The sequence below is a fragment of the Rhynchophorus ferrugineus genome, unplaced genomic scaffold (genome assembly GCF_030347505.1).
Source record: "Rhynchophorus ferrugineus isolate W39M unplaced genomic scaffold, kcgeb_rfMv2 rfM8, whole genome shotgun sequence".
Lineage (NCBI taxonomy): Eukaryota > Metazoa > Arthropoda > Insecta > Coleoptera > Curculionidae > Rhynchophorus > Rhynchophorus ferrugineus.
In genome coordinates this window covers 11,951,209-11,977,844 of record NW_027472587.1, presented here as the reverse complement: position 1 = coordinate 11,977,844, position 26,636 = coordinate 11,951,209, and the positions used below count along the sequence as shown (strand labels likewise).

The 26,636-nt window shown below is 34.1% G+C and overlaps 1 long non-coding RNA gene across 1 annotated transcript; it reads left to right on the top strand.

The window, feature by feature from the left end:
• Nucleotides 1-2,725: 2,725 nt before the first annotated feature.
• On the top strand, nucleotides 2,726-9,774 carry LOC143200828 (uncharacterized). The gene is made up of 2 exons (XR_013006825.1): nucleotides 2,726-2,833; nucleotides 9,700-9,774. It is a non-coding gene; the product is annotated as an uncharacterized LOC143200828 (long non-coding RNA).
• Nucleotides 9,775-26,636: the final 16,862 nt, after the last annotated feature.

The window sequence follows — 26,636 nt, the reverse complement described above, 5'->3', positions numbered from 1 at the left end:
GATAATAATTGAAGGTTATAAACAGATAACTTGAATCAGTTACTTGGAGCGGGAATGCGTTAACGGGGACATTAAAACTTTATTATTAAAAAGTTATTACGAATTGTTAAAGAGAAAAAAAAGAGAAGGTTTTTTCCTAAATGATTTTATTAAATTTTGTTGAAAAACAAAATTTGATACACTACAATGCCCAAAAAAAAACAGAACCTTTAGGAAAAAATGGTTTGTCAGAGAAGTATTCTTAGAAAACTTAAGAATATGCAGCTCTTTGTAAAGTCTAAAAATAACCTACAAAAAAAGGGCTAATGAAACTTCCAGACATTGTTTTTAAAATAAACCAATTTTTAAAGGCACATAATATTAAGGAATATTCTTTATTTGACTTCGTATATATAGACGAAGCATGCATATTTCAAAATAGTATTTTGAATCACACATAGTAAGTTACCAATTAAAATACTGTAAAGGCAACAGAAATTGATGGAAAAACTAAAATAACATTACCACATTTGATTTGGTTTTGTTAGTTATAGCTAGTGTTTTCCTCTAAGTCCAAAGGGGACTATAAGATTTTAGTTTATTATAAATAGGTCTGAAAAAGATACGTCTTTGAATTTCTTCCTCATCCTGTTATCTATATATAATCCAATTCTGAGACACTATTCAAGTAAAAGAATTAATCTTAGTTCATATCTAATATCTAATCTAGCACTAGTTCAAAATTCCACCATTTGTCCGAAATCAAAGAGTGTTATTGTAAACAATCGGTTCCATATATCTCATCAGTGCTTGCATATCTTTCTCGACTTGCATGCCTAATGTAGTAATTCTTTGCTGTATTCCACAAAAATTCAATTTAATTGAGTAAACAGTGGTAGAGAGAAAGTCGTTATGAAATATGGCCATATTGTTCAGCCATCTAAACTATTGTTAGGATATTTTTGTTGGATTCCTGTTTCTAGCATGAAAAAAATATATCTGAAATGAGTTATGAAATTTTATTATGTACAAGACCTAATCAAATGTTACTCTAACTTTAAAAATTGTATTCTTTTACCAGAAATGCCTGGAAGTTGCACTAGACTTTTTCATGGGTTATTTTTACACTATTTAAATCCTATGTTTCCTACATAAAAAGTGTTTGAAGGGATGATTTATATCCATCAAAGAGCTGCATATCCTATGTTTTCTATGGATACATTCCATTCAAACAGTTATCTCTGAAATAATTGTATTAAAGTATGTTTATATTGAAAAAAATGCTCACGGTTCATATACATTTTATAAATTTAAACTCAAATAGAACTAACATCAAGGTGTAGCGAATTGAGGCATGTCGAATTTTACATCGTGGAATAACGGTCTACAAAATACCCAGAAATATAATCCCAGATGTTGAACACGGGCGGGGTGCCAATTGGAACCCGACACCGAATAGCTGGCGACAACCCCGAGACGTTTATCTGGGATATTACTGAAGGGTATTTCGGTCATTCAGTGCTCAACCCTCGTTCGGTTAAGACGTGCTACCATCGACTGCCCAAGCCTCGTCTTCAGGTAACTCCGCTGCCATTCGTTTTATTTATTTGTATTTTCACATTTTTTTTATATTGCCAATAAATAACGGTCACATTATGTAAACACCACTGTTTTATTTCGATTTACCTCCATTCACCGAGCCACATCATTTTACCCTAAAGTGGTGACCCCGACGTGATCTTTCGCAAAATTGGGTTTGGACTCGTGAATGGAGGGTACGTAGAAAATGGTGTATTTTACGTGACCGTTATATTTTTTTTGTTTCAAAATTTTAAATATTTTTAATTCGATTCCTTTTCAATTTTACCTTCAAGATTCATTTTCATTTTATTCCGATTAATTTCATTATTTCCAATTAATGTTTTAAATTTTTTTTTTGTCAAAATTTTTATTTCACAATCTTTTGAAATATTTTTACATCACTGCTTAATCATCAGCGTCTCGGCTAAACATTTCTTTCGGCGCTATGTTTAAATCATAATGTCTTCCTTCGCTCGCCGTCTCCGTCATAATGGCAGATATTTTGATTTAAAAGGCTTTGGGCAGCTTCGGTCGGATACCGTCGTTATTTGTTTTTTTTTTGAATTAACCTAACGTATGTGACTACGGATTAGTCACAGAGCAGCTCCAGAAGCTAGGTACCGATTGCAGTCACCGTAGACTCGTTATGTCTTCGCCGAAGTACCAGAATTGCTAACGTCTCGTCGTCGAAGAAAATAAGCTACCACGTCGTCGAACAGTCGATCCTCCCACAGCGTCGATTACGGGAGCCCTGTCTGAAGAATAGCTTGTTTTCAACGTCGTCGATTGACCACATTCAAGTGCCAAAGCGACGATGTTGCAACGGTATCTGTAGGACCGGAGGATATCAACAGCCGTACCAGATCGCAACCGTACCAACCACAACCGTTTCGAACTATCATATTTTTTCAAAGCCCATTTTACACAGCACATTTTGTTTGGTATATGTTTTTTTTTGTATTTAATATTTTTTTGCAAACATTTTTGTATTTTTGTTGAAGTTATTTTATGTAAAATTCTGGCAGGGGAGTATTGTAGCGAATTGAGGCATGTCGAATTTTACATCGTGGAATAACGGTCTACAAAATACCCAGAAATATAATCCCAGATGTTGAACACGGGCGGGGTGCCAATTGGAACCCGACACCGAATAGCTGGCGACAACCCCGAGACGTTTATCTGGGATATTACTGAAGGGTATTTCGGTCATTCAGTGCTCAACCCTCGTTCGGTTAAGACGTGCCACCATCGACTGCCCAAGCCTCGTCTTCAGGTAACTCCGCTGCCATTCGTTTTATTTATTTGTATTTTCACATTTTTTTTATATTGCCAATAAATAACGGTCACATTATGTAAACACCACTGTTTTATTTCGATTTACCTCCATTCACCGAGCCACATCATTTTACCCTAAAAAGGTATGCAGACTCATGTTTTCGGTGAATCTAAAATTATGTTGTTGAGTATGTTATGTATGGTGATTCCTGAGTGAAATGATGGATACATGTTTCATCCATTGTCACATATCGATACAAAAATTACGGTTGGTTACGTATAAACATGGCCAAACACTGCTCAAAATCATCAGCACGTTGTTGTTTTTGCTGAACAGTGAACAAACACGGCACGAACCTTGAACAGAGTTTTCACATAGTCAAATGTTCATGCAATATAAAACGAACACATTCTTTTGATATCTTTACGAGATTAGCTAGCTCACGCAACTTTATTTTTCGATGATTTTTGATGTTTTCTGGTTTTATCACTGCGTTTGGACGTCTACTGCGCTCCGCATCATTGGTATCTCTACGACCACGTTTTAAGTCAATAAGTCAACGTTTTATTGTTCTTTCTAATGGAGCGGAGCACTCATAACAATTTTCAAGCCATTGCTTTGCTTGAACGGTATTTTTTCCAACAAGAAGCAGTGCAAAATTAAAACACTAAATGGTTTTTCATCCATTCTTTTAAAAATAACCAAAGTAGTATTAGACTTTGCACAATATCTCACGCACGTATGGGTAGAATATCATGAAAATTTAAAGGCTTTAATTTGAATGTTAGTACTGACTGAAAAAACGTTTAATGTGTAGGAATGCTTGTTTGGTCGGTCGGAATGTGTGGTCGTCGACGCGATTGCCTGTCCGAACACTCACTACTGCTTTGTGGAAGGAATTCGCACGGGAACTGAAAACACTGGTTGAATAAGAACTGGTTTATTGCGATATTAAATGGTATATGCGGTCGACGCGATAATGAACAAGGTATTAGATTAGGTAAAGGAAGTACGGTAGCGCTGTGGAAATGGTACTGTTACAAGGGGGCAGAGAAAAGAAAAGAGAGCGAGACGTCGTCATGGCGGTCTTTTATAGCCGGAAACCGCATGATACTAATCCATCAGCATTGCTAACCTTTGACTTTGATGTAGATGAATACGTGGTGGCCCAAAAGATTGTAGCGGTCGCTACAAGGTGTACTATAATGTTAAAATGAATTGTATGTGATAAAAGGAACTAAAAGTCAGTCATGCGGCAACATTGCGATGTTCTGACGTCATCAATTTAGATGACGCGTGTTCACTGTTTTATTGACCGGACTATATATGCGCATTTACTATCCTTCCAACTTCTTGAACCTTTGAACTTGCTGTAGGAGAATGCATGATGGCTTAAAGGGTCATAGCGATTGCTACAAATGCAAAAAAACTAACGCCATCTAATTTGTCAAGTCCGTGACTTTTCAGCTCTATTTACGTTTTTAAATCGAGATTATTTTCAAGTGTCGCAGCCACCAATTAAACCATGACGTAATAAAACCAACCGGCTGTCTAAACGAGCGTAAATCGAAGTTTCGCGGTACGCCGTCCGAAGAAATCCGATCGTTCGGTTTCCTACGCCGTGTAAATCGTGTTTGTCGGCGGCGAACCCCGCCACCAGCCGACTCCACCACCTTCTTATTCGAGGCGGAGAGCGAACGACCACCTGGTACCGCAACTGCGCCGCGTTCAACTATTTACATTTTGCATTTCAGTCACATGCACGTTCACATGCCCGATAAGGCGATGAGCGACGCCGCCAACTTTGTTTATTTTACTGTCGAAATTTCATTAGTTCGTTTGTTTTCCTAGCGATGTCCTTTTGTGTTTATATCTCGGGTAAACTTGATACAGAGTGGATTCGGCCGAGACTGAATTCAGCTGAGAAAATTAAACTAGGTCAGAGTGAGGGTTGAATCCGTGACGGTGGCGTAAAATACAATGGCTCTGATTTAATTCTGAGGATTTTTTTTTTAGATTTTCTATTATGTGCAGAAGTTATGAAATGTGAAAGGGTTGAAACAGAAAAACCCAATTACTATTAAAATATCTTTCTTTTTATGGGATGGAAAGGCGACTTGTTGAATGGCGATATAAAGCGACACTGAGGGTTCTTATACGTTAAAAAACATTTAAAAAAATTGAACGGACAAATAATAAATAAGGAACTCACCAAAAAGTTAAAAAAGAATCAAACTTGTCGGATCATTACTTTGTGAATTATCACATTTTGAGTGGAGCAACTTTTGATACTGTGAAAGAAATGGATAGAAAGGAATTTCGTGTTGATAAAATGCAGTTTTTTGAAGTGAAAAAATACAGTTGAAGCAAAAACTCGGCTTGATGCCGAGTTTCCGGGCACTGTCCCAGGAAAATTCACCATCAAGGATTAGTATGCTAACTTTAGAAGTGGTGAAATGAGCACCGAAGACGGTGAACGCAGTGGACTTCCAAAAGAGACTGTTACCGACGAAAACATTAAAGAAATCCACAAAATGATTTCGAATGACCGTAAATTAAAATTGAATGAAATAGCAGACATTCTAAAGATATCAAATAAACGTGTATATCATATCACTCACGAATATTTGGGTATGAGAAAGCTCTGTGTAAAGTGAGTGCCACGCGAGCTCACTTTTGACCAAAAACAACGACGAATTGATGATTCGGAGCAGTGTTTGAAGATGATCAAGCGTAATAATAGGGAGTTCTTGCGTCGATATGTGAAACGGATGAAACATGGCTCCATGATTTCACTCCGAAGTTCAACCGACAGTCATCAGAGTGGAATGCACGCGATGAACCCGCTCTAAAGCGTGGGAAAACTCAACAGTCGGCTGGCAAGGTTATGGCGTCTTTATTATCATCCGTGATGGGATTTATGTCGAATAAAAAAACAAATTTTGCCAATAAAATGTGTTTTACTATGGTTGGTCGGGGACTTTTCAATTGAACTGTTGCGTATATAAGCAATCTAACTAAAAATCTACTATATTCTGCTATATACACACAATTGAGCTTAATACTTACCTAAACCTTTTCATCTATTTGCAATATTATTTTAACTACTACTAATTGATCAGTTTGAAGTCGGTGCCCAGCAGAAAAAATACAAAAATAATAACATAATTTTAATTTTATTTCCACCCCTCCCGTCCCTCATATCTTGATTTGGTTCCAATAGGACAAAAAAAAATAGAAATTTGAAAATCGTTCCACGATTGATGGAGAAATCGGTGAACCTATATATATATATATATATATATATATATATATCGATTTCTCCATCAATCGTGGAACTAAATCTATATATAATATATATATATATATATATATATATATATATATATATATATATATATATATATATATATATATATATATATATATATATATATATATATATATATATATATATATATATATATATATCGAAGTCGGTTAAAAAACAAGCCAAACTGATGTTACTCGTTACTTCCACCCACTTTACTTACTTACTTCTGTTTTAACATGAGCCTTGCACATGGCCGAGATTCCTCAGATGCAGCATACAGGGTCGTACTGGTAGAGTAATATAATATATAGTCTATCCAAATTATCAGTGAATTCACGTCATTTCAATTTATGTGGTGAAAACCTAGCAGTATTGCCGCATCAGCTTTAAGTTTTTATTTATTTTTGCTTTGATATATGATAAAATTCTAATCTAAATAAAATAATGAAACAAATATTCTCTCATTTTTATCACAAAATAGGTTGTAGAGTAGAGTTGTTTTATTACATTTACATTGAATTCTTTTCCATACAACCCATGAGGTAGAGTTCTAGGGGCGTTTTTTATTTAGTAGTATCCCTTGAAGGACTAATCCATTTAAGTAACAATGTGTATATCCAAGTAATGTATTTTACTCTAATTAAAGAGCTATTTATCTTTTTAGATTTAGTTTTTATTTTCAAAATTTGCAAAAATGAACGTCACTCGAAAAAATACTACTCTGTAAATAAAATAATAGGTCCCAAGTGTTTTCTCTTTTATATTAATATGTAAACGAATGTTTAACATAGTTTTTTAAATTATCAAAAACATATCGTTGTCATAGGGCCACGGAAGGAAATAATTTTTGTATTTAGCGCACTCAAAAACATAAAGATCTTGTCACAAAATCTATACAGCTCTCAGAATTTCTTTTTGCGGACTTCTGTAATGTAAATGCTACAAGAAACCTTGAACTATGTAATTTTTACAAGCTTTTTTTAAACCAGTATTATACCACTAAGGAAGCTTTGTAAAGATATAGTAAATGGTAGTTAGATGAACATTGTCGGGGTTATACGGTGGATGTATCAAAATAGCTCATCAGTCTGTCGCTGTTAATTTTTATAGAGCCATTACTGATGCGTGTAATATAATTTTATTGTGATGGAAGACAGCACTTCTCATTGATCAATTCAATCACATGCTTCAGTCCTGTAGTGTGTTTGTGTCGACAGTAGAAAATCGAATTAATGCTTTTTCCAGTTTGAGCATTTTTATTTGAGAAGCTTTTAATGAACGATGTATGCCCAATACCAGCACAAACTAAGCACTACCTTCGCGATGAAGTCAATGAGGTCTTTGCATGTGTTTGTAAATCTTCTCCGCGATCTCTTTCACACGTTATTATCGTACATAATCAATTTTTCATCGTTTGGAATCATTAATATCGAAAATAGCTTAGCTTCGTTTCATTGCTACAGTTATTCGCGAACAGAAACTTGTTATTTTACATTTTTCTCTGTTAATTGATGTGTTCAAAACTCAATCATCGTCAAGATTAAGTTCCCTGGTGATATCGTGAGATAAAATGTGTCGGCATTCCTTAATATTTTTAAAGAATTTCAATAACTTTCTCACCGAGAGCAGGATACACCAAGAACATGAAAATTTTCGATGCGAAAATACTAATATAATTTTAATACTGGCGTTCACTTAAATATTTGGCACCACAAATACTATATATATCACTCATTTTCGGAAGTAAAAATATATCCAATCTCACATAAAATTTCCATTTAAAAAAAGGAAATTGTCTTTAACTGACGATAATTCAAACAATTAAGAAGTGAAAATACTTCTCCATGTCTAGACGAAGGCCAATCGATTATCGATGAGTTCCTACAAACAGTCAGGATAACATTTAATTTGCGTAGCTAGAAACAAAACATGTTGGAGATTGAAATAGCAGGACTTAATATAATCTATGTTACTTTGAAGTAAAATGTAGTTTTTAATCAAAGACAATCGTCGCGTTTAATTGAAAAAAACCTTTATAATTAAATACCATATCTAATATGTAAACTGAAATATTGTAGAGAGACGATGGTATACCTTTGACGGATTTAGGAATTATCCTGATGACAATTACTGGTTTATTAAGAGAGTAGTAAACATTGAAAAGTAAATGAAAGATTTAAGTGTCCATTAAGACCGACTGCCCAGCTGTTATGTGTTCAATGTTCGTATTATTCGTAGTGGTATTTTTAGTGGACCACCATTGGTCTCAATTTTGTCATCGCACAAGGCGAATGTTAAAAGTTTTATTTGCGTCGTAAAATGTCCAAATCGATTGGATAACGTCAAATGTCGAAGGCAATAATGACTTCTTTTTTGACAACAATTAATCTAACACGATTTTATTTCGACGCCACAGCATCATGTAGGATTTTATTATTTTCTTATTTCTTCACTTATAAAAGGTCTATCGATGAACCTTGGTATGCAACATAAAATTATGGAAGAATTCGTTTAACTGGTGGTTTGATGCTAGTGACAGTGATGACGGTGAGTGATTATGTTTCAGATTTCAGCAAACCCCTTTCAAATCTACCTAATTAACTAAGGACATGATTGTTTCAGTTCGTCAATAATTTTTCTAATGGTCTTTGATGCCTATTCTAACTTGAAGAGAATACAGCAGGTACAGTAGGCAACAGGTAGTGTTTTGGGACCGGTCCGTTATCTACTGTACACTTGGCACTTGTCTACATTCAATAAAAATGTTGCTGCTATATTTACAGATGGCACTGCAACTGTAATAAACTGAAAAGTTATAAACATCTATTGCTGAGCTATAAAGCTCTATAGAATATATGTGCCAGTATATATAAATCAGCAAGTAGTTTCGTTTGGATATACAACCAAATATGTTGGCATGACTCTTGATGCTAAACTCAGGTTCATGAAATCCTGACGAAGAACACCTGAAATACAACATGAACAATATGTATAACTCAAGCTGAAATATACAAAAAATATACTTGTTATTGGGTAGATACTTAACGATGCCAGTATATAATGAGCTTTTCCTTTACTAAGCTATCCAAGAAGCTGTAGCAATACAAATATCATACAAAGATCCCACAAAAGGTACTTCGAGGTATTGTTGATGCTCCATGGTACATTCGTAGTGATAATCAGTTTAATGACCTGAAGGCAGAAACTGTCCATAACGTTATCAAGGACTATGGCCAAGGACATGAACAGAGTCTCCATGAGCACATCTATGTTGAGGTTTTCCAAAATATAATCTCCTATATAATGACGGTGTAGCGAATTGAGGCATGTCGAATTTTACATCGTGGAATAACGGTCTACAAAATACCCAGAAATATAATCCCAGATGTTGAACACGGGCGGGGTGCCAATTGGAACCCGACACCGAATAGCTGGCGGCAACCCCGAGACGTTTATCTGGGATATTATTGAAGGGTATTTCGGTCATTCAGTGCTCAACCCTCGTTTGGTTAAGACGTGCCACCATCGACTGCCCAAGCCTCGTCAACAGGTAACTCCGCTGCCATCCTTTTTATCTTTGTATTTTTCTCATTTTTTATATTGTCAATAAATAACGGTCACATCATGTAAACACCACTGTTTCATTTCGATTTACCTCCATTCACCGAGCCACATCATTTTACCCTAAAGTGGTGACCCCGACGTGATCTTTCGCAAAATTGGGTTTGGACTCGTGAATGGAGGGTACGTAGAAAATGATGCATTTTACGTGACCGTTATATTTTTTTGTTTCAAAATTTTAAATATTTTTAATTCGATTCCTTTTCAATTTTACCTTCAAGATTCATTTTCATTTTATTCCGATTAATTTCATTATTTCCAATTAATTTTTAAAATTTTTTTTGTCTCACTGCTTAATCATCAGCGTCTCGGCTAAACATTTCTTTCGGCGCTATGTTTAAATCATAATGTCTTCCTTCGCTCGCCGTCTCCGTCATACTGGCAGATATTTTGATTTGAAAGGCTTTGGGCAGCTTCGGTCGGATACCGTCGTTATTTGTTTTTTTTGAATTAACCTAACGTATGTGACTACGGATTAGTCACAGAGCAGCTCCAGAAGCTAGGTACCGAATGCAGTCACCGTAGACTCGTTATGTCTTCGCCGAAGTACCAGAATTGCTAACGTCTCGTCGTCAAAGAAAATAAGCTACCACGTCGTCGAACAGTCGATCCTCCCACAGCGTCGATTACGGGAGCCCTGTCTGAAGAATAGCTTGTTTTCAACGTCGTCGATGGATCACATTCAAGTGCCAAAGCGACGATGATGCAACGGTATCTGTAGGACCGGAAGATATCAACAGCCGTACCAGATCGCAACCGTACCAACCACAACCGTTTCGAACTATCATATTTTTTCAAAGCCCAATTTACACAGCACATTTTGTTTGGTATATGTTTTTTTTTTGTATTTGATATTTTTTGCAAACATTTTTGTATTTTTGTTGAAGTAATTTTATGTAAAATTCTGGCAGGGGAGTATTGTAGCGAATTGAGGCATGTCGAATTTTACATCGTGGAATAACGGTCTACAAAATACCCAGAAATATAATCCCAGATGTTGAACACGGGCGGGGTGCCAATTGGAACCCGACACCGAATAGCTGGCGGCAACCCCGAGACGTTTATCTGGGATATTATTGAAGGGTATTTCGGTCATTCAGTGCTCAACCCTCGTTTGGTTAAGACGTGCCACCATCGACTGCCCAAGCCTCGTCAACAGGTAACTCCGCTGCCATCCTTTTTATCTTTGTATTTTTCTCATTTTTTATATTGTCAATAAATAACGGTCACATCATGTAAACACCACTGTTTCATTTCGATTTACCTCCATTCACCGAGCCACATCATTTTACCCTAAAACGGCTTAGTCAGAAGAAAGAGTTCAAGTAAAGATATCAATAATACTCTGTGCACATTTAAAACAGTGACATAGATGTTAGCATAAACAGTTAGTTAAAAACGTAGCAAATTAGAATAAAAGGAAATAGCTTATCACTGCTAATTTACTAGATTGTTACAATAAATAATAAGAAATATATTCCAAATCTGATATAATTATTTCATAAGTTATTTTGTCGAAGTTCTCATTATAAAATGTTATTTGCATGTATTTTGTTTAGCGATATCTATTGTTGAAAATGTCAAATATAAGCAACTGTTAAACAATCTAACCTAACTTCTGAGGTCACTATAAAAAATCGCCGACAAAGTAATCCTCTAAGGTCTCATTGAAGCTGCAAACATGGAAAACATAATCTTAGCCGAGCAGTTTGGATTTCGGGCCAAACACTGTAAGACTAGGAGGAAGTAACCCGTGCTTTTCATGACAATAACTTCACGAGGGCCATATTTCTGAATTTTACTAGGTCCTTCGACAAAGTGTGGAATGGTGGTGTGGTCTAACATTCAGCGCATTAAAGTTTGGCATTCACAGCAATCTTGCAAACTTGATACACTTATATTTTGAAAAACCTGTCATTCTAAGTCAAAGTCGATGATTCTGTGTCAACTAGGAAATCCATCCAGTCTAGTGTTTCACAGAGTTCCACGCTAGCCCTGTTGCAGGCGCTATTGAATGTGAAAACTCACCGTTGTGAAACAAAACTGCTTTAATGCTTCTTCTTGATGAATTTACGAATACAATCTTGACGTAATTAACATATCGTTGAAGGAATGCTATTTTCGTGTTCAGCATACCAAAATATATAGAGATCAGTTGAAAATACATCTTTTCTGTTGCAGACTTGTCTTATCTTAGCAAAAATTAAAATAAAAAAATTTTAATATATATATATATATATATATATATATATATATATATATATATATATATATAATATGACGAATAAAAATGTTATGCTCTATAAATCGATTGAACTATGAATTGATCTATAAATTGATTTTAGGATGATTTATATTGTAATCACTGAATATTATTATGGTATCTTATTATTATCTATATTCTGCCTATTTCTACATAATAACAACGTAGTTATAATCCCAATTGAACCACGATAATTTACACCAATGTAAAATGGCGTAAGCAATTAATAAAGACATAAATTTATAATTTATTCAACAGCTATCGGTATTACTATTAGTGTTCCCAATCCAGTTAATAGGCCTTTATTTAATAGTATAATGCACCATACAAGTAAGGGTATATGGCCGTAACAATATGGCTCAGGTTTCCATGCTTCAACGCAATTAACCCCGTCTTAATTAATATGAATATCTAATGTTCATTCCTGTAGTAACTTAATTGCTAATTACACACCAAAAGAGAAATCTATTAAGTTGACACACTCGATGTTTATCTAATTCAATTGAGTATGTAAATAAATGTTTTTATATAATGATAGTGCTTATCGGATAATTAATTAATTCATATTTATAAATATAGTTTAGTTAATTGTAACAAATAATAACCAACCATTAGAAAATAAATCTCTAGAAATATATAAGAGATATTCAAATATTTTACCAAAACTCAAATATAGTATTCAGATATTTTACATTATATGACCAAAAAATCGTTTTATTACGAGGGGTATGTAACGTTATCATAAAGTTAAAACATCATTTCTGTCAAACTTGCTAACTTGACATACTTCTTTATATTAAAGATATACTTGGTACAAATTCAGACATTTTCAACGCACTGAAAGACATTTCCGTTTACCCCTCGACGAAATGACACATACTGAAAAGCGAATCTTTTTTTTCTTCTTCGAATCTTCGGCTGATGTCGCTTCAGGTTCGGGGTGTGGTTGTTTTGCGGGCGACAGAGACCTTGGGTTACGACTGGGACCGTCGTGGTTTGATTACCACCGGGGTTTGTGGACGGGTAGGGATTTTATTAAGATGTTGTCGTGTTCTAAGGTTCCTATAGAGAACCTCACACTGAGCATGTTTATGAAATTTTTCACAAACGGGATGCCTGATTGGAGGTGTGTATTTACGTTACTCATAAACCATGGGGCTCTTAGTAACGCACGGATTTTTTCGGATTGGAACACTTGTAGTAGTTCAAGTTGTCTCTCCGAGACGTACCTGTACGACACCTGTGCTCCATTGAGGCAGATTGGACGTACTAGCATTTTATACAGCGTCGCTTTCTGTGGGATTGGAAGTTTTTGTCATTTCCTTTGCAAATAGTATGCTGAATTTGGGCTGACCATTGGAATCTGCGGTCTTTCTGGGGCCATGGGATAGGAACTTTATCGATCTGGAGGCGATAGGTGCGGAACTCCTTCTTGCGATGGAACAGAATAGCCTGAGTTTTGCTCGGGTTTATCTGTAGCCGCCAGAATTTGTACTATGCTATCGCTTGGTTCAGCTGTACTTGGAGTCTGTCGCGAATAGCGTCGGAACAATAACCGGTTGAGAAGAAGGCGGTATCGTCTGCGTAAAATTCTGTGTAGGAAAGTTTGTAGAGCGGGAAATCAGCCATATAAAGGTTGAATAGTGCTGGGGCTAGTGGAGCTGCGGAAAGTTGTTTACGATAGGAGATTGCGTCACCGATCCTCACCTGAAAGGACCTACCGTCCAAGTATGAATCTGTCAGGGATATTAGGTCATTCGGTAGATCTAGCTGGTTCGCTTTGAAGACTAGACCGTTGTGCCATACTTGGTTGAAAGCTTTGGAGAGATCTAACAAGATGGAGGAGCGAAGCTTGTTAGTGGGTCTTCAACATAAAGTTTTTACATATATACCCTAAGCGATTTAATACACAGTAATACCATCTGTTGAAAATTATTTGAAATTAATATAGAGGCGTGATATTAATGGTAGAATACTAGTATTTTACTCAATAAGACCGTCAAATTTGCTCGAATTAATAACGATTGTTAAAAATGATGGTAAAAAGTGGTAATAGATAATAAATTATTTAAAAAACTCTTTTTCAATTTTTCAAGTTTGCATTGAAAATATGTTATTTATCTTCGACTCGACTTAGATTTTCATCATGGAGTTTCGTTCAATACGATTTATAGCCAGTATCGATAATATCATTAAATTGGACTTTTCCGTTCTTAAAATACGTGATTAAAGATTTAAGGGCGTTGAAATAAACCTGAAAAAATATATATCAGACAGGGGGAGACCTGAGTTGCGAGGAAACTTTGAAAATGGCACCAGGATCAGCCCACTCGATATTTTTTTCTTCGAGAAATTGGAAAAATCGCTGTGATATTACATTTCGATACTAAGTAAAATTCAGTGTTTTATAAGTATTCATTTTCATGTATATGAAAAAAAAAAAGCACCGAGGATTGTTTGATTTTTTTTTAGCTTAAAAATTTAAACCAACAAAGATTTCTTTGGTGAGTCTATGGCTCAGTCACGTTTTTGGTAAGTTGATTAGTACTTTAACTAACCATTTCAATTATAATATACAACTCTAACAAGTTGGTGTGATAGCCACGGGCTGGAATCCTACTCTATCATCTATGGAAGCAAATATAAAATATGCAACCATTATTGGGACTTAGACCAGATTAGCCCAACATTCGGCTGAATTTTTTAATATTGTTTGTTAAATTAATGATTAAGAACGATAGTAAATAAAAAAAACTGTTGAGAAATATCAGATATGTTATATTTGATTGTGAATTATATTTCGATCAAAATAATTGGTTTGAATATTAACAAAACGATCATCATAATAAACGACTAATGTAACTGTTGAAAAGATGGCGAATAAACGGTGCTACTAATGAAGTAAGTGTTAAATTGTAAGTTGAATTGAATGGTTTTGCTCAAACGACAAACAGTTTTTTTTGGGATGGCATCTATAAATTTCCTGAAAGGTGGGCTAAGTGTGTAGAATCAAACGCCCAATATTTGAATACATTATTATTTTCAGTTTATTGAATATTATGTAAATTTTCCGACAAAAAATGGTAATGACTTTTCGCTACACTTGGTAATTATATATCATATGAGGATATGAAAATAAAATTTAACAAATTGCAGTATAAACTAGTCGCATAATATTATGAGGTAATAATTTTAAGGTAAAAGGCAGAAATACATTCTATAACTGGAAAAACTTTTCAGAGATGCCGCAAAAGAACTAAGTTACCAATTTCAACCCGGCGCCAGCACACACATATCGGCCTCCATTTCATCTAATGCTGTTGCACTCCTTTTAATTAAACAATGTATTTTGTTTTGTGCCTTAGAAGCGATGCCTAACAAAAGATAAACAGGATGCGGATAGAGACTAAGACAATTTGCCGTTCCTTGTTGCATTTGGTCGCCGCATAGGTCGCTGTAATAAACCTCCTTTGTTCGCATTAATTAAAATTAGATACGAAACGGCGGGATAATCCTCCGAAGTGAGGGTGAACGGGAGCGGCCTTTTGTTTGGCTGTGATTTTTTTCCGCCCGACAATTATCGTCTAATTAGTAGCGAGGCGTTCGTTACGTTATCGTGTTGTTTTTTTTTGTTTCGGTCGGTTTCATGAAAATTCATGAGTATTTAGCGAGAACACTTATTAGGTTTTCGATATGATCGAGTATAACGGGGATTTATGCTGTTATATTCGTGGTAATTACATACAATAAAGAACTTGATTTGGAAAAAAAAATTAGCGCTTTATTTAAATATTAATGAATCGTTGGACACTGTAGTACCTAGTTACACTTTAACGATACGTCGAATGAATAGGATAATAAGTAGTGGCTACCAGGGGTGTGCAACTGCAATGGTAAGTAGTGGGGCAAAGTCTCGCTTAGTCCAATCATTGGCGGCGCTGACAACGCGAATTTGATTGGTTAGTTTAAAATAGTTATGTAGAAACCTGTAAGGAAAATACTTTGCTTTGATTGGTCTGCCATTTCCCCTGATTATTTTGTGACGTCACATTTATTGGCCAATAGTATTTAAATAAAAACCAAATTTAAATTTTAATATTAATTTATTAAAATAAAATCCTATACAAATATACATAAGTGTTAATAATATAAATATATATAAACAAAAAGCAAAAAAAGAAACAATTATGAACTCTATTCTAGGCAATATTAAAATATCTATAATTCTTCCATAACGCCTTCCCATATATGTTTAGTGCCATCAATTTTATGGGATCTATTAGAGTTCTAACTTATCTTGATATATTGAAGGTAAACTTTAAATCCTTCCCTGTTGATATTGCATTAACTTCATTAAACCAAAAATACAATCACACCTCATAATAACTTAAAATTTGGTATTGAAAATCATTATGGATTGGACACCTGAAACACTAGGAATTTATATGTTTTTAATAATATTTAGATTTTAGAGTATTTAATCTATGGAACTACTTAATATAGAATATAGACAAATATTGCATGTTGTCTATTTTTCAGAAGTTTTGCTAAATAGCTTGAAATAAGACTAAAATACAATATTAGACTCGTTTTCCTCAGAGCAAAATTCTTTGGAACTGAAAATATAGACTCAACTGGTGATTTAACAACCTCAAGTGGTACTAGATCTCCCATTAAAAAAGAATATAAGTTATCTAACATGTTCATCTTCTTCACAATTTTCTCCGGGAGAATGATGTGAAAAAATTTAAGTGATGAGGCCTTTTAAAAATTTCTCGAACATATAGGGGATGGATGCTGTTTCTACCTCCATGACCTCTAATAGATCCAACAAAATTCTTTAAGCATTCTTGGTTAAGATTTGTTAAACAAATGTAGTTATTTGTAAATTTAGACAAAATAGATTTCTTTAAGGTAATAAATCCCCTAAAAGTAGCAATTAAATTTATTGATGGCACCATAACAAATATTTTCTTAACAAGGCAATCAAATTTAAATATATAATTCCTCTACTATAAAATGATTGAACACTGATTGTTCTAAAAAGTTAAAGTATTGCAAATATTTTAGGGATATTTTACAATTAAAAGTAGTATTTATTACTACTAATTATCCAGTTATATTAATTGTTACCTTCTTGTAAGCCTTCTTTATGTAGAGACATCACACTGACAGCATACGAACAACTTGGTAGATTAATTGAATTTTATTACCACTAACATCTTCAAAGGTTTTGAATTTCTGTAAACAAACAATATATAAACAGATATGTAGAAGATAGATAATTTTATTTGTACCTGATAAAACCAATGATGGATATGCATTTACCCTAATACCTGTTCGTGAAGGAAGGATAATTCTAAATTTTTCATTAAAATGTCCATAACAAACACCATGACGTTGATATATTTGCATTTTGGTTTATCCAGGTAACTTACTACTATTTCCTTGATCAACCCATTTTTGGAAAGGAGCGAGATCATTCTTTGGGAAACGATGTCTAGTTTCCGTAGTAGAATTTTACCCCGGTACACTACATCTTTTACTACACTGACGCATTGTCATCAATTTTTATATTATTACTCCATAATAATTAATGTAAAACAGAAAATATGCACAACGTAAAACGACAATTTCGTGATCTAAACAAAAACCATAACCTACTAACAACAAACATAAAAATGGACGTCCATAGAAAATGCTGATTTCACACAATTTGATCGACCAATCACATTTCATGTTAGTGGCGGCACCAGGAATTTAAACTAGCACTACAGTCGCAGCGCTACAGTTGATTGAACTAAACAAAACATTTCCCCAAGGTCGCCTATACCGTGAAATTTTTATTTTTTCTATGGTGGCTACTGTGAGGCCGCCCATCCGACATTCGGCAAACTTCGCCAGTTTTTGCCTGATTTCGCGACGTTGCCATTTGTAAACGTTGGGGTAATGTAGCCCTTTCAATAAAACAGCCAATGAACGTCATAGTTGATTTTACAGTACTATAGCGCGCCGTCTCATAAGTCATTGAAAGCACTTGGATGGGACATGTTTTTGCACCCGACGTACTCTCCAGACCTTACCCCGTCCGACTGTCAACTTTCCTAATTCTCTAAATCGCGAATTCGCACTTCGCTAATTTCGAAGAAGTCAGAAAATGACTCGATGAATGGTTTTGCGCAAAGGACAAATAGTTTCTTTAGAAGGGCATCCATAAATTGCCTGAAAGATGGCCAAGATGTATAGAACCAAATTGCCAATACCCTGTATAAATACATTTTTTCATTCTCTTGAAAATAGTGTAAGTTCTCTTCAAAGAAAACAAAACCGGTAATGACTTTCCGGTACACTTGGTAATTATATATAATAGGAGGATATGAAAATAAAATTAAACAAATTGCAGTAAATACCCTGTATAAATACATTTTTTCATTCTCTGGAAAAACTTTCCGGTACACTTGGTAATTATATATAATATAACTTTCCAGAAATAACGCAAAAGAACAAAGTTACCAATTTCAGCCCGACGCCAGCACACACATATCGGCCTCCATTTCATCTAATGCTGTTGCAATCGTTTTGATTAAGCAATGTATTTTGTTTTGTGCCTTAGAAGCGATGCCTAACAAAAGATGAGCGGGATGCGGATAGAGACAAAAATAATTTGCCGTTCCTTGTTGCATTCGGTCGCCGCATAGGTCGCTGTAATAAACCTTCTTTGTTCGCATTAATTAGAATTAGATACGAAACAGCGGGATAATCCTCCAAAGTGAGGGTGAACGGGAGCGGCGTTTTGTTTGACTGTGATTTTTTTCCGCCCGACAATTATCGTCTAATTAGTAGCGAGGCGTTCGTTACGTTATCGTGTTGTTTTTTTTTTTTTGGTTTCGGTCGGTTTCATGAAAATTCATGAGTGTTTAGCGAGAACACTTGTTAGGTTTTCGATATGATCGAGTATAACGGGGATTTATGCTGTTATATTCGTGGTAATTACATACAATAAAATAATTTGATTTGGAAAAAGCTATTAACGCTTTATTTAAATATTAATGAAACGTTGGACACTAACTAGAGAAATAGAAAATACGTTAAACTGAAGGGATTGATGGAACTGGCGTATGCGCACAATTGGCTACATTGCGCCTTCTCATTCTCTACCTACATTGTATATTCGGCCATTTTAAAATTAACCGTTGATCGAGCGAAAAGAAATAATCTAGAATATTTAGATTTTGTGATGCATTAACCAGTTTATAACAATAATAATTAAATTGTTGTGTTATTCTTGGTATTAACATATATTGGTTTTAAAATATGGAAGAACAAAGGAAGTACGGAATATAAGGTTAAGTCTTATAAAATTAAAATATTCAAACAGCATTGATTTTGTTTATGCTGGGAATATTAACCGCCAAATCTGTAATAAAACATTTTCAAGGATATCTAATAGAACTAAACATATGCTAAAATATCACCGCGCTATAGCTACAGATTGCGAAACCGTAAGAAGAAGCAAAGTAGAAAATTGTTCGTTTTGTTCAAATAATAAAAACGTTCCGAAGGGTATGATAGTAAATAATATTAAAGGTAACTATAATGTATATTCGGTTTCGTCAGCCATATAAATCAGTTTTGTTTTATCATATCCATATATTTCAAAGCTCTTTATATCTAGCTTTTTTTGATATGACTATATTTTATATTTGATTTTTTTTCATACCCTTATTATATATATTTTTTTACTAATAATATTTAGAATTATGACAGAGGAGTATTGCATCGACCTTGACGGTTGTTGACCCAGAAATAAAATCCCAAATGTTGGACACGGGCAGTGTTCTAGCAGCGCCAACTAGAAAACGGTTACGGAGGTCTAGCAACCCCGAGACGTTTACCTGGGATGCTGTTGAAGAATATTTTCGTCATTCAGTCACTGACGATATAATTTACACTAAAAATATATATAGATAAATGATATATCATTTTCAAGCAACATAAAAATTCTGTGTTGTTTTTAAAGATTTTCTATAACAAGAACGAAACAATTTTTACAATCCTTTTTTGATGCTATGTTTACAGTACTAAGACAACTTTGTAAATACGAACGGGTTTCTGGTGGGACAAGGTCTGGGCTATAAGCGCAATAACTTTTGACTGAGTTTTTCTCAGTTCTCAGTTTTTTCAGTTCCTTTTTAGAAATTGGGCTACCTTTATATAGAGAGTATTCTATCGACTGATTACTTTCAAATTCGGAATGATATCAAAAATGGCTATATTTTTGGCAAAATTAGTTTCTTTTATTCAACATAATTCAATAATTCATTTCAAAGGTGATACACTGATTATAGCGACCCACCAACTTTTCGATAGCATTTTTGTAGTACGATTTATCCTTTGCTTCAAAATAGGATTCATTTTCGGCGATCACCTCTTCATTCGACGAAAATTTTCTTCTTTCTAATTTCCCAGCGAGCACTCTTTTGAGATCTGAGAACAGGAAATAGTTGCCGTAAGCCAGATCTGCAGAATACGGTGGATGAGGAAGGAATTCGAAGCCCAATTCATGGATTTTTGCCATCGTTTTCACTGACTTGTGACAGGGTGCATTGTCTCTCGACGATTTCATCCTTCAAACGTTTCAACTCTACTTATTAGTCGCTGTTGGTCCTTCCTATTTCAAGGTAGCCAATGAAAATTATTCCATGTATATCCCAAAATACAGACGCCATAACCTTGCCAGCCGATTGTTGCATTTTCCCACGTTTTGGAGCGGGTTCATCGTGTGAAGTCCATTCGGATGACTGTCGAGTGGACTTCGAAGTGAAATGATGGAGAAATGTTTCATCCATTGTTATATATCGATGCCAAACTAGGGTTTATTACGCTTGATCATCTTCAAACACACCTCCGAATCATCAACTCGTCGTTGTTTTTGATCAAAAGTGAGCTGGCGCATCACGCACTTTGCACAGAGCTTTCTCATACACAAATATTCGTGAATAAAATGATATACATATTCAGCTGATATCTTTGGAGTGTCTGCTATTTCATTCAATTTCAATTTACGGCCATTCAAAATTATTTTGTGAATTTTTAAAATGTTTTCGTTGGTAACAACCGTTCACCATCTTCGGCGCTCATTTCACCACGTCTAAACTTAGCATACCAATCCTTGATGATTTATTTTTCTGGGGTAGTGTCCGGAAACTCGGCATCAAGCCAAGTTTTTGCTTCAGTTGTATTTTTCAATTATATTATTTTATCAACACGAGAAATTCCTTTTTTTTTGTTCACAATAACAAAAGTTGCTTCACTCAAAATGCTATAATTCACGAACCAATGATCCGACAGCTGTCAAATTTATGCGCGCGTCTTTTGAGTGTTAGGGCTAAAAACATATGAATTTAATTCTAGTAGCGCCATCTGTGTGTCAGGCCGCGGCCTTTTCAATTTACCTGTTAACTGGAATGGAATATATAGGAACAGACCTGGTAAGATATATTACAGTCATATTATTTGATAGCACTTTGCCTCTATTTGTTACATTAAGTCTTGTATCCGTCAAACCATTAAGTCCATTCTATTTTATCGCATTAGGCCATTTAGTGTTTTAACAAAAACATCGATAAAATAGAGTTCTCTAATAGAAAAGTGGAAGACATTAATCAATAGCGCTATAACCAACCCTTTTAATAGCTTAAATGATAAAATATCAAAACGATTTTCATCCGACAGATAACAGTTTAATGTTATGTAACAGAGTATAATAATAACAGATCACAGCTTTGCATATTAATATCCTTTTGATTTACTTTTTTGTAGTAAAGTATTATAGTTGATTGATTTTCATTAGTATTTATTGGATTGGGTAGTGATGCTTTGTTGCAAAAAAGCTTTATTTTTATCTGAAACAAACACGTCGAAAAATATTCGGTTTGACCTTTATTCCTTTTCCTATACATATAATATTTTTATTGAAACAAAGCCGTGCGTTAATTTTTATTTAGCCGGCTGGGTTAGTGCTGTAGGCTGTGGCTTAAAGGTGACAGTACAGTCCTCCTGCTGTTGCGATAGTCGCGGGTTCGAATCGTGTGGGGGCATGGTCGTAAATTAATGTTTGTGATTGTTTAACATTTGCAATTATCCTTGTAGGAGTACAAAATCCGACAAGGAAAATGATCCCTGTCACGCTAGTAACCAGTCTTCTGGGATGATCTCCAAGTTGGTCACTCCCCATTCGGTATGTTTAATGCCGATAACCGTAGTTGAGAGCCCACGTTAAACTACAGGTTCAGTCCAGATAAACCCTATTTACAAAAATACATTTATATATTTTTAAATGTATTCAATTATTCTCTCCTGTACATATAAGTCAATCATAAAAATGTAATGTGTGATAATGTGTAATGCGTTTGATTATTGCTTTTTAAATGCCCTGTGGGGTAATTTATCACTGCACACTAAATCATTTGTGTCAGGTGCACTATATTTCAAATAAAAAGATTGTAAACAGATATAAATGTTGTAAGATATTTAGCTACAATACCATTACCTGTGAAATCTACTCAAAATAATTTATTTCATTAATCAACTAAACAAAAAACATTCAGTCAAGAGTCCATTTACGAAACAATCCCAGGTTGATAATTAATATACGTAAATTGATATAAATATACGTTTTCATTATTTTTTAATATTTTATTTTTGATATATATATTTGAAGTGCAAGACAAACAATAAAAAATACATATGATAACATAAAATCAACACGAGTGTCAATATATGTCTGTCTAAAGTTTTAAATTCGTTTTACAGTCACACAATATTATCCTTGTCATTTTATTCTATTTAAAAAGAGATAGAATGTCGTTAGAGGAGTTGGAACATGTGACGAAATGAATCTGCAAAAGTTGTCCGTTTGCCAAACTTAAAATATTTTATGTTTTATAATTAAATAACCTTAAATTCGTCAAAAAGAAACCGTGTTTATGCGAAACAGGTGACCAATCAAGATCAATCTTGGTTTTTCAGATATCAAATATATGAAATGTATAAGGCAGTAAGTAATTTTTTCAATCCAAGCATAATTTAATACAATTATTTCAGAGAAAATTGTTAGTATGGAAAGTATCCATAAAAAGGCAAAAGATATTATATAGCTATTTGAGAGATGTAGAACACCCTTTCATACATTGTTGGATAATATAGGATTTAAGTGGTTGTTGGTTTTTGACTCAATGCTGACACTTACCAAGACAGTGTGATGAAAGAGGAAACCACTAAAGGTAGTAATATACAATTAATATACCTAATTGTAGGGAATTGTATTATAGAGTGTGAAAGCTTTATGAATAATAACACACATGCGTGTTATTATTCAGAATATACATGAACGTTTGGTTAACAAGTTTGAGTAGGGAAACAACACTAACTGTTTTGCAGATATGGCAAATGCATTAAGGAGAATGCAGTGACTAAATGTAGTTTTATCAAGAAATATGGATACAGACAGTAACAGGACAAACTAAAGGGAAATATAGTAATGTCATAATGACTTTACAAGGATACATTACATCGAAGGAAGCAAGAACTAAGCGTAAAATATAAATATGCTCTCTAATGAAAGTAAAATACATTACTCAGATATACAATTGTTATTTAAGTGGATTAAGTCTTCGGGGGATACCACTACATACAAAAACGCGTCTAAAACCGTACCGATACTAGTGTGAAAAAAAGCTCAATGTATATATAATAAAACAACTCTAACCTATAAATTATTGTGGGTGTAAAATTAATTTGTAGTTTTAAGTTCTTCGATAATAAATGCATTTGATGTACTATAATGTTAAAATAAATTATATTTAATAGAATATTTGTTCAATTATTTTATTCATATTAACATTTTGTTATATGCCAGAGCCCAAATGTACTAATCAGTATATTTTATCAAAATATTATCTATCGATAGACCCTACATGTTCTTTGATTTCAGGAAATTTACGAAATCCATCTCGTAAGAACAATGTATCTTTTGAGACTATCCACGAATGGTCAGATAAGAAGTGCTGCTCAGCATAAGAAGCTGGTCATTACTCATATATCTGAACAACTAGTAATCAGAAGGAGCAAGGCCTGGAGAATACGGCGGGTGGGGTAGCACTTTCCATTCTAATATTTCCAAGTATGTTGTCGCGACATTGCTGAAGAGTAATATTTTAATGTCTTTGTTCGAATTCCAGTCGTCTTTCCCGCAGTTCTCGCTTCAAACGCATAAATTCTAGTCGATAGCTATCCGCACAGATGGTTTCATCGAATAATGCCTTCAAAACCTCATCCTCAATTTTTTTTGGCTGTCCAGAACGCTCTTTGTTTTCGGTGTCGAAATCACCACATTTAAAACGTCGGAACCGGTATTCACATGTTGAAATCGAACGAGCATGGTTGCATTCGATAATCTTCAGTAGTCATTTGCTTCAAATTGCAGTGAAAACGTAAAACTTTCCGCAAATGAGATTTACTCGCTACAAGTTGAGACATTTTCAACGTGCTGAAGACAATTTTACGGTCTTTCCATTTAGGATCGCTACTGCATATATAATTTTAAAATAAAAAATCACAAATTTATATTTTTTAATGAAATTTTAATTTTAATTTCTACATTCCAATATCTTTTAATTAGCTGATAAATAAATAGAAGTATGAATCAAAGTTTTACTATTTAATAAAAGATGATATCTAGGAGAATTTAGATAAAATAGAAAATATGAAAATGATTTTTTTTTAACCGACTTCAAAAAAGGCGGAGGTCCTATGTTCGTCTGTATATATATATATATATATATATATATATATATATATATATATATATATATATATATATATATATATATATATATATATATATATTTCTAATGTATGTTCGCCGATTTCTCCGTCAATTGTCGGCCGATATTCAAAATTATTGTTTTATTCGAAAGAGTGCACTTCCGAGGTGGTCTCATTGGAAACAAATCCGGATCTGTTGGGGTGAAGGAGGAGAGGAAATCGAGGGAAACCCTCAAATATCAAAGGACCGTACAAAGTTTTCATATATTTGTTTATCTAAAATTATCAGATATTTGTGTATAATGTTATTGTTCAGCTGACGTGATGGAAAATCGGAAGTAATTCAGTGCAACAGCCATTCAGTTTGCTCTTTAAGCACTAACCATAGCATATAAAACCTCGTAGAAATATAGTAGACAACTACTTCTATAGGGTAGTGATTAGAGCGTTCCAGCTCCCAAACGAAGGTCGCGGGTTCGATTTCCGGCGGCAACAATATCTTTTGATCTAGTTCGGTTAGAACATTTCTCAAATCTCCTAGGCTAGGTAGAGGACCCCGTGGCCTGAAACGTTCATTATTTTCAATCATTGTCTCATTTCAATCAATAATCGTTATAATAACTAAATAAAAGTAAACAAAAACTTTATTTTACCTATCTACTACACGTATTTTATATTCTACTATCTACACGAAACTTTGCTTAATACCTACCTAAACCTATTCATCTATTACAATATTATATAACAAACAAATCAAATTTTTCGCTCGATACCGATTTCAAATTAGTGAGTTGGTAGTAGTTAAAATAATATTGTAAATAGATAAATAGGTATAGGTAGGTATTAAGCTAAATTGTGTGGTTAGTAATAAGGTTTTTGTTTGGTTTTATTTAGTTATTATCACAACTATTATGTACATATTTTATTTTAAAACGTTTTATTTTGTGTAAAAATTAAAAGTTTGATTATTTTTTTCCTTTTAGTGAGTTTTAGTGAGTTATTAATTTCTTGAAGTCGGTTCAATTATTTTGTTAAAAATATTTTTTAAATGAAATGGTCATTTTTATTTCAGCTATAATCAAATCAGGTTTTTATTAGTTTGTTAGTTAGTTTTGTTATTTTTTCTATTATAATTTCCCGATTGGTTAAACAAACAACGCCTATAAAAATTTACGGTCGAAAATAATTAACAACTATCGTTCCCTTAATGCTAAAAATTCAATTTAAGTAATGAAAAGAAAACTCGCCGTGTTTTTGTTAAATTGTCGTCGGCATAATATTTTCGACGATCCATCACGTAAAATTTAAAAATCCATTAATGCGCAAGAGGCCGAGTATTCTTTCGGCCGTGAGAATGGACCTTTTTCCTTACCTCTAGGACAACCACTACCCGGACCGGGCCAACGAATCCGAGAACAGAAAGATGTTTCGACGATTAAAACTATCTGAAATCGGATTACACGATCTGTATTCGGATCTGTTTTGGGTGGAGAATAATGAGGCTTCGCGCGTTCTATTAAAACGGTTTAAATATGGACATCATTAAAAGGCATTAAATCTGGGGTTTAGGGCGGATGTGTCGTCTATTCAGCTTTAGATTTTTCACTTAGACATGCCGTCCATTACGGCTGGTAGCGTTGATGTTGATATTTTAATCAGAAAATATAACTTTTATTATGATCTCGAGTGTTGGTGTAGCGAATGATGGTGAACGGTGATAGCATGTTATTATGCCATTCTATTATCATTTAGTTTGTGTATGTACTTACAGTTCT